This window comes from Quercus robur, chromosome 3 (genome assembly GCF_932294415.1).
Source record: "Quercus robur chromosome 3, dhQueRobu3.1, whole genome shotgun sequence".
Classification (NCBI taxonomy): domain Eukaryota; kingdom Viridiplantae; phylum Streptophyta; class Magnoliopsida; order Fagales; family Fagaceae; genus Quercus; species Quercus robur.
This window is the reverse complement of record NC_065536.1, coordinates 11,411,420-11,420,314: the sequence shown is the minus strand read 5'-3', so window position 1 is coordinate 11,420,314 and position 8,895 is coordinate 11,411,420. Positions and strand designations below refer to the sequence as shown.

Genomic DNA, 8,895 nt, shown 5'->3' with positions numbered 1-8,895 from the left:
TCTTCCCTCACCTTTTCATCTCCCCACTACCCTCTACTTTAATATTGCTATTCATCCTTCTCTTCATCTTCCTTTATTTGTCTCTTCTTATCTCTTCCCTCTTACTATAAATTTGTCACTCTTTTCCATTCTTTGCATAGTTTTCTCTTACAAAAAGGTTCTCTCTCTCTCTCTCTCTCTCTCTCTCAATGTTTTGGTGGATTTTTATTTTTTATTGCATCTTCACTTTAGGTTGATAAAATTTTGTATTTTTAAGAACTCTAATTTATGTTGATACGATTTAGTTTTGTGTTTTAAGTTATTATTATTATTACTATTTTGCTCTTTGATTGTTAAATTTTATCCGATTACATTATAAAAAATTAAAGATAGTAGATAAAAATAAAATAGTATTCCATTACATAACATAATTTGGATAATTTAGTGTTTATTGTTATATCTTTTAATTTTTCTTATTTTTTTCTTATCTTCCATTTTACTCATCAATCAATATATTACTAAAAGCTGAAGCGTGGCATTTATAGCTGCTGAGCTCCTGTTGCGCCACCTCATCACCACGTCATTCGCCACATAATTAATATTTATTCCTTTTTTTTTTTTTACAAATATATATATATATATATATATATATATTATTGACTTTACATATTTATCTTTGTCGATTTTAACATCTCTATATATTTCTTTTTTATTTCCAATTTTCCTATAATTTTTTTTTTACATTCACTTATTTTTTTAAATATTTACATTTTCTTCAACCTTTCTTCTTCCCTCACCTTTTCATCTCCCCACTACCCTCTACTTTAATATTGCTATTCATCCTTCTCTTCATCTTCCTTTATTTGTCTCTTCTTATCTCTTCCCTCTTACTATAAATTTGTCACTCTTTTCCATTCTTTGCATAGTTTTCTCTTACAAAAAGGTTTTCTCTCTCTCTCTCTCTCTCTCTCTCTCTCTCTCTCTCTCTCTCTCTCTCTCAATGTTTTGGTGGATTTTTATCTCTCTCAATGTTTTGGTGGATTTTTATTTTTTATTGCATCTCCACTTTAGGTTGATAAAATTTTGTATTTTTAAGAACTCTAATTTATGTTGATACGATTTAGTTTTGTGTTTTAAGTTATTATTATTATTACTATTTTGCTCTTTGATTGTTAAATTTTATCCGATTACATTATAAAAAATTAAAGATAGTAGATAAAAATAAAATAGTATTCCATTACATAACATAATTTGGATAATTTAGTGTTTATTGTTATATCTTTTAATTTTTCTTATCTTCCATTTTACTCAATATTGAAATTCAACCACATCCTCCTTATCATTAAATTATTTATATTTTCTCTCTTTTTGTTTTAAAAAATAAAAAATGTAATATTTTACTTAAATTCAAATAAAAGAAAATTGTGCTCATCAAATTGTACTCATTTTTTTTTAACATTTACACTTTCTTCAACCTTTCTCATTCTCTTTACCTTTTCATCTCCCCAAAAATTCTACCTTGATATCACTCTTCCTCTTTCCTTTTATCTTCCTTTATTTTGTTTTTTTATATTATCATCCTCTTAGTATAAATTTATCATTCACTCTTCTATTCTTTACATAATTTTATCTCACAGAAAAGTGGTTATTTCCCACTCTTTCTCCCTCAATTTTTTGGTAGATTTTTATTTTTATTTTTCTTGCATCTCTATTTTAGCTTGATAAAGTTTTGTATTCTTTAGAGCTCTATTTTGGTTTATGGGATTTAGCTTTGTGTTTTAAGTTTTTTTATTTATTTTTTATGTCTTTGATTGTTAAATATTATCATATTTCATTATAAATAATTAAAAATAGTATATAAGAATGTACTATTATTATATTACATAGAATTATTTGAATAAGTTAGTGTTTATTGTTATGTATTTTATTTTTATTTTTTTTCTCATATCATTTTATTTAACATTTAAATTCAACCACATCCTCATATATATCATTAAATTATTTATATTTCCACTCCTTTTTTATTTTTAAAAATTTTAAATATAATATTTTGCCTAAATTAAATAAATAAAATTGTCCACATTAAGTGGAGTAATGATAGGGAAACACTCATTCTCACACCCAATGCATCAAAGGAAGAATGAAATACAAAACAAATCAAGTTAGAAACACTAAATTAAAAAAAAAAAAAAAAAACTAATAATGCATATTTAATGTCATAGAATCATCATCAAATTTTGGAAAACGATAGGTTGCCAATGGAGAGAGAGAGAGAGAGAGAGATGGTATAGAAAAAAAACCAATACAAAGTAATAAAGAGTAGATAAAGAAAAAAAAAACAAACATCAATTAGTAATCGTTGATTGGAAAACAAAGAGGTTGTTAGGAGAAGTAAAAAATAAAATAGAGATTAACGTGTAGAGAACATTAAAAACTTTACAGTGTAGTAACATAAACCGTTTAATTCACTTAAAAAATTAAATCAACAATCAACAATTCAATACAATCATAGTACTAAATTTAAATTTAAAACTAATCAAATTCTAACTATGGAAACCATATTAATCATAACTAAAAAAGAGATGTTCTCAGATAGTAGTAGAAATTGAGTAAGAAATAAAGTTAGAAAATTTAAAAATCCATTTTTTGACATTTCATTTAACCTTATTTATAATATATATATATATATATATATATATATAATTTTCATGCACTATTACTTTTGAAAATCTAATGAACAATGCTACCTCTCATTTATCGTCTTTGTTATGCAAATCATCAGTTAGTAAATATATGATAATGGTAAGAAGCATTACAAATGAGATCACTAAAAAAGAATATAAAATTAATTAGCCACTATCATTATGGAGTAGTAATCTATAATTTTACGCAATCAAAAAAGTGGAATATATAGAGTTTTTTTAAAGGTATGTGTAAAGATTCACTATATGTGTGTGTGTAAAGGTAATAAAAAAAAAAAAGAAAAAAAGAAGAAGAAGGTATATTTAAGGTTTTTGTTAACTTAAAAACTAATGAAAATCAAATGGTTAATAACTAAAATTATAGTATTAATAAAATATTTAATGAGACCATCCTAAAAAAATTACCGCACGCAACGTGCGGGTATGCGACTAGTATTAATTAAATGCCAACTAAAAAAGGGTTATCTCAATTTTTCAAAGGCCTAAAGAATTTTTTATTTTTTTATAATAATTATAAGAAAGGCAGTTATTTTATTTCAATAAGTAAAACATGGATTACAAAAGCAGCAAAAATTAGCTGCACGGTAAAGAAGTTACAACAACACGAGGAAAACACCTCAGTCAAAAAATAACCTCATACAAAACTGCATTCTTCAGCCTTACCAAAGACATAGATGGCCATTTTTGTGGATTCTCTCCTGTGCACATTAACGCTGCATCAAGTATATATTTAAATGCAGCATTGCCCAAGCCTTTGTAAATAACAACTTGAGCCCCCTAAATTCTTAATACACCTCCTGCTTTAATGAGGCAACCAGAGCATCCATAATATGTTTAGGAAATGCAAAAGCCATCCCATTTCCATTGATCAAGCCTCCTCTCCAATCCCCTGTCCATATTCTGTTTACAAGGAATTGGACTTGTTAGCAAGAAGCATTTCACAATTTGGTTTGATGAGAATTCTTAATGAAGGATGAAAAAGATGATAAACGGAAAATTTCCATGTAATTCAACCATCTTAGTGAAACAAGTTGATGATTGCTAAGGATACAGTTGAAGTTACAGACAATCATTGATATTGATTGCACTACTTGAGCAGCTAATCGGTGAGAAGAAACAATGTCATAAAATTATAAAGAGAAAGAGTTACATTAGTTGAACAAGGCACGCTTTCATGTCTTTACATAAAAATATTAAAAGAGCAACTCAACTCAATTTAACTTAGCAAAACCTTTTTACAACTACATTGGGGTGAGCTCTAAAGATCCTAATCAACTAACAAGGGTTATATAGCCAAATTCATTTATTTTAGACGAGGTAAGTCAAGAAACAAGAATCATAATAAGCTAATCATATGCGCACTTGTGGGTCTATAACCAATTGATGCTCATAGAAAACCAACATATCCTTTTAGTTTGACAAGCGGACAAAGAGAACTGGTACAAAAAGGTGAAAATTTGTTAATCAACTCTAGGTCTTAAAAGATAATGTGGTACACACCATCTGCTAACTTCTTTCCCTCCCTATTTGGCCCTTATCTACCAAGTTTGCAAAGTAGGCAAAACCAAGTAGAAGTTCAACCAGCTTTTAAATCAAGAACAAGCTAATAATCCAAACATCCAATTACATTGAGAGATTATCCGACCAAACACAGAATATTAGAAATATTTGAGTTGTTAGTATATCAAACCAATGGCTGTCCCTTCCCATCTTGATCCAAGTTATCGAGAATGAGCCTTTTATGTAGAGCTTACCCTTCATCTGTCATGTGTCTAAACAACTCAGCCAAAACCCCATATATGTTTCCATATTGTGCAAGCATTCTGTCCACAACAACAAAGCTTTGGACTTTCTTTTCAATCTTAATCCAACTCATACCCGTTTCTTTTGCCACCCCATTTCCCTCATTCTCTTAATAGTCCTTGCTCTCTCTTTCCATCTCCCATTAGAAGAAAATAGATATTGGACAATAAAATATATGGTGCTGGGCTTTTATGGTGCTCTTTGTAGCATATTTTCCCATCTCTAAATCACCATGAATGCTACAAGAACCATCAACACTGCATCAACTATTTCAATCCAGCATTTCCCAAGCCTTTGTAAAGCACATCTAATCTTCAAACTTACCTTCAGCAATTCACCCAGTGCTTTGGTCCATTTTTGTCACCAAGACACCCAGCACACATATTTCATATTAATAAATTTTTCAACAGCTTACTCTGAAAAGTTGTAAAAAACCAGAATGTGTAATACTCTCCCCCAGAATCAGCAATATCTATAATTGTCTCACTTTGTAGCCCTTAGAAAGGATCAGGAATGACTTTGTTCTCCACCAAAGTTACCAAAACACAGCTAAAACAGCTAACTCCAAAGTAAATGTTTATGAGGTAACTAAAACAGCTATATCCCATGCTTAACTCAGCAAACGGCAGAAACTACACAGGTCAATCAACTTCATGCTTGACAGTCTATGTATTGAACAACTAATAAACCTCATTCAAAATTTCTTAATATCATCTATTTTTTAATTTTACTGCAATATGCAAGGCTTTACATTTCAAATATTACGACATACATTTCACATTGCAGGTAACCAAACATAAATAATAAACCTAAATATGTGTAACCAATTATATACTTTTTTGTTTCTATTGGTGAGATTTACATGAAAATTTCATGAATTTCAATGAAATATCAAGACCAAACTTATGCAATTACAACCATCATTAGAATCCAAACCTGTAAAATTAATGTCATTTATGGTAAAAATGAACCAGGCAATAAAAAAAACTTACTCAAATACACAAATTTGAGACCTGAATCTCATTCAAATTCTGAATATAATTTAATCTTTCAAGCACAAAAGACGACATCAATACGCATGGCTTCACATTTCAAACATTCCATCAATACATTTCGGTTCCTACCTTAACAAACACATTTTTTTTTACTTAACAAAAATTGTGATGAGCAGCGTAGAAACCAAAATGTATTGTTGAAAATTTTGATTTGTGAAGCCAAAATGCATTCCTCCTACCCAACCCAACACATAACTTACAAAACCCAATAAGTTTAACCAATCTGAGCTATGGGATTGAGAAATTCTGTAGCTTGAATTCTATATTATAATGCATGATTCGGATTTCAATATTTCACAATCAAGGGTGCAGACTATAAATATTATTTATAGTAGTGGTTCTTATATATTGTAATACAATCAAAGATGGTCTAAAGAAAAAAAAAATCTCTATTTGACAGGACTTCTTCCCCTGTTTAAATTACACAATCTCAATCAAGTGTTTGTTGTTCGATGTCTCTTCTTTTTTTTTTTGTTGGGGGGGGGGGGGTGTAAATAGTGTCTGTTCTTCAATGATAAAGCAGGAAATGCTGCAAGATGCACAAAATTAAAGCACAATCAGTGTTCCTCTTTCTCTATAACTCTCTCCCATCCCTTCATTTTTTCCCTCTAAGCCTATAATCCTTTATTGAGTAATGATATTTATATTCATTTTCTCCCAACTCTCCATTGAGTAATGCTGTATCAAATGTGGCTTGGGACAAATATTTTGTCTTTAATTATTGGTCAGAGCAGATGTTGAACCACCACACATGCAAACCTGCACATGCAGACACAATACACAATCGTTTGGCATGGTCTTAGTTGCTCGGATGCTAATCTACAAGAAGGCTCAGCATCATGGCTTTAGACATCATATTGCAGTTTCTAGGTTTATTTGGCTCTCATATGCTGTAAACACATCTGAAAATTGATAGTGAGGATTGTGGAGAACCATATGATCTTGATCATCCGCTTTTATTCACTGAATGGCATGCCATGGTGCTGAATGTGGTGGTGGAACCACAAGAATTTCACTCAGAAACAAATTAGTGCTACCCTTCCTATAGCAGATTAGGAGCTGAACAACTAGAAGCTTGTAATTAAGGTAGGTTTAGCAAGCAAAGAACTGTTTCATGGAGCATATGGGCATAATCAATTGATGTCACAACAATTTTTAGTATTTATTGAACTTCCTTTCGAAAATTATGGTAGATTCTGTAACAATAACAAAAATGAAAGGTAAACTTCTAACTACATATGCCATTGACATAAATCCAATCAACCCGATGAGTTAAATTGACATCACCAACATTCAGTATTCACATAGATGATTGGAGGCATATATAAGCAGTATCAGCTTCCATTTTCTCCAATAATCTGGGTGTGATTGGCCACATGAGTTTGAAGCCATCCAAATGTTAAAACCAATCAACATGTTGGGTTGAAGTTTTAGGTTGCTTCTTCAGCTTTTGATACCGATTGTTCTCAAACATGGTTTTAACTATAAGAGAATAAAGCAATTCTGCCTTGGCTGATGAATTATAAGGCATGCTCAAGATTCTAAGATATCAAAGAAACTATAAATAGAAGCCATAGTTAGAAGCCATAAGATATATCCCAAAATTGTAAGATACTATTTATGTCAGTGATATGTGATCACATCAAGGTTATTCATAGCACAAACCAGTGTATGTTTATCCTGGGCTTTTGGCTGTAATCTATATGGAGTATGAGAATGTAGGTTATACACTAATCAAGCTGACTCAAGAATATGCTAGCTCCATTTCTTCACAAGTGTGGCTACAGTGAAGTGATTCTATACAGTTAATTTGTATCAATTTTTGCACCTACAACAGTCAACAGTGATTTCTGGAAGGTAAGAGATATGACTATATACCTGTCTAGTAGCTCCTCTAAGATAAATCTCTGCGAAGGTGTAATGTAATGAATACAACTTTTTGGGCATTGACGTACTGCGAGCTGAAATTTGTAGTCCTCACCATGACCTAATCTGATCATATGCACAGATGTTTTAAAGCTGAAATTTTTAATTAATATCATTGGATCAAATTCATGTTAATAGTAGTTATAATACTATTGGAACTACCAAATTGGAAACCTTTTTTATGAATAAAAAGCCAAACTGGCAACTTGTGTCTTTCTTCAAATTCTTCTATTTTATTTTTCTAAAATATCCTTAACACCATCCTGTAAAGTGGCTATATTATTAAATCAAAAAAATTTATTTTCCTCTATGGATAACAGCAGGTGCAGTTTTGCTTGAGAAGGATGCAATAATAGATGCAAAAAGAATGAGAGTCTGGAAAACAAAATATATCAAAGTTTACATTTTACTCAACCATTTTTCTGCAAAGTTCTTCAATAAGATATATAAGAAATGATTCCATAAGGAAGTCATGTTGTTTGTACTATAGGACATTTTCAAATCAGTAGATTTTAATGGATTTTGAGAACCTTCAATCATTTTAGTAAACTCATTATAATATTATCTCTGAAAAATTTTAACTAAAAAAACTAACAAAGTAGAAATAGGAGATTCTTTGCATACATTAGAGTGAATGAGCTCGAATGGCACAGACTCAAAAGTCTCACTATTATTAAATGCCAAAGCCTAATGCTTTCCAAGATAGGATGAGATACAATCTAAGGATCAAAAGAGATCTAACCTAACATACCCTTAGACACTAAAGTTTGGACCCAAAATCAAAAAGCATGACCTAGTTGTAACCTGTAAATACCACAACTCCAAAGAGGTGATGCTATGTGAGTTGAAGTAACGAAGACAACTACGTGGGAAGAAGAAAAGCACAAAATTTGATCCCACAGATACTGCATGTGTCCTAGTGTTTAAAGGGAGAATTATTCTTTGTGGTTGGACCTAATCTTTTATTCATAAATATCTTATGTGACGTATTGGCATTGGAGGGTGTAAATGTGGGCTTTTACACCACATCCTTATTTTAATCTCTATTAATAAACAGACTTCCATGATAAGTATTGCAGTTTGCATAAGATGTAAGTCGACAAGTCTTCTTCACCTCAATTGGGAAGAAGGATGTAGATAGCTCACATAGCCTAGTTCCTAAATGTCAATTCCAAGCCTGTCTAATCTTGTTTTTTTTTTTTTTTTTTTCTACGCAGGGCAATCCAATGGGGCATAGACTTAAAATTGTGCTAAAGATACTACGAATAAAACAAGTTTGCTCATAATGGTTGATAACTTCTTAGTAAAACTAGAGTATCTTAAATTTTGAATGTTGGCTTAAGAAAGAAGCAAGCTGAAAGAAGACAATTCTTCACAAATCAATATATTACTAAAAGCTGAAGCGTAGCATTTAATGTTGCTACGCTCCC

General features: G+C 30.7%; 1 long non-coding RNA gene across 1 annotated transcript; it reads right to left on the bottom strand.

The window, feature by feature from the left end:
• Positions 1–3,192: 3,192 nt before the first annotated feature.
• On the bottom strand, positions 3,193–8,232 carry LOC126717048 (uncharacterized). Its single transcript, XR_007652405.1, has 2 exons — positions 7,418–8,232; positions 3,193–3,581 (listed from the first exon to the last, which is right to left on the bottom strand). It is a non-coding gene; the product is annotated as an uncharacterized LOC126717048 (long non-coding RNA).
• Positions 8,233–8,895: the final 663 nt, after the last annotated feature.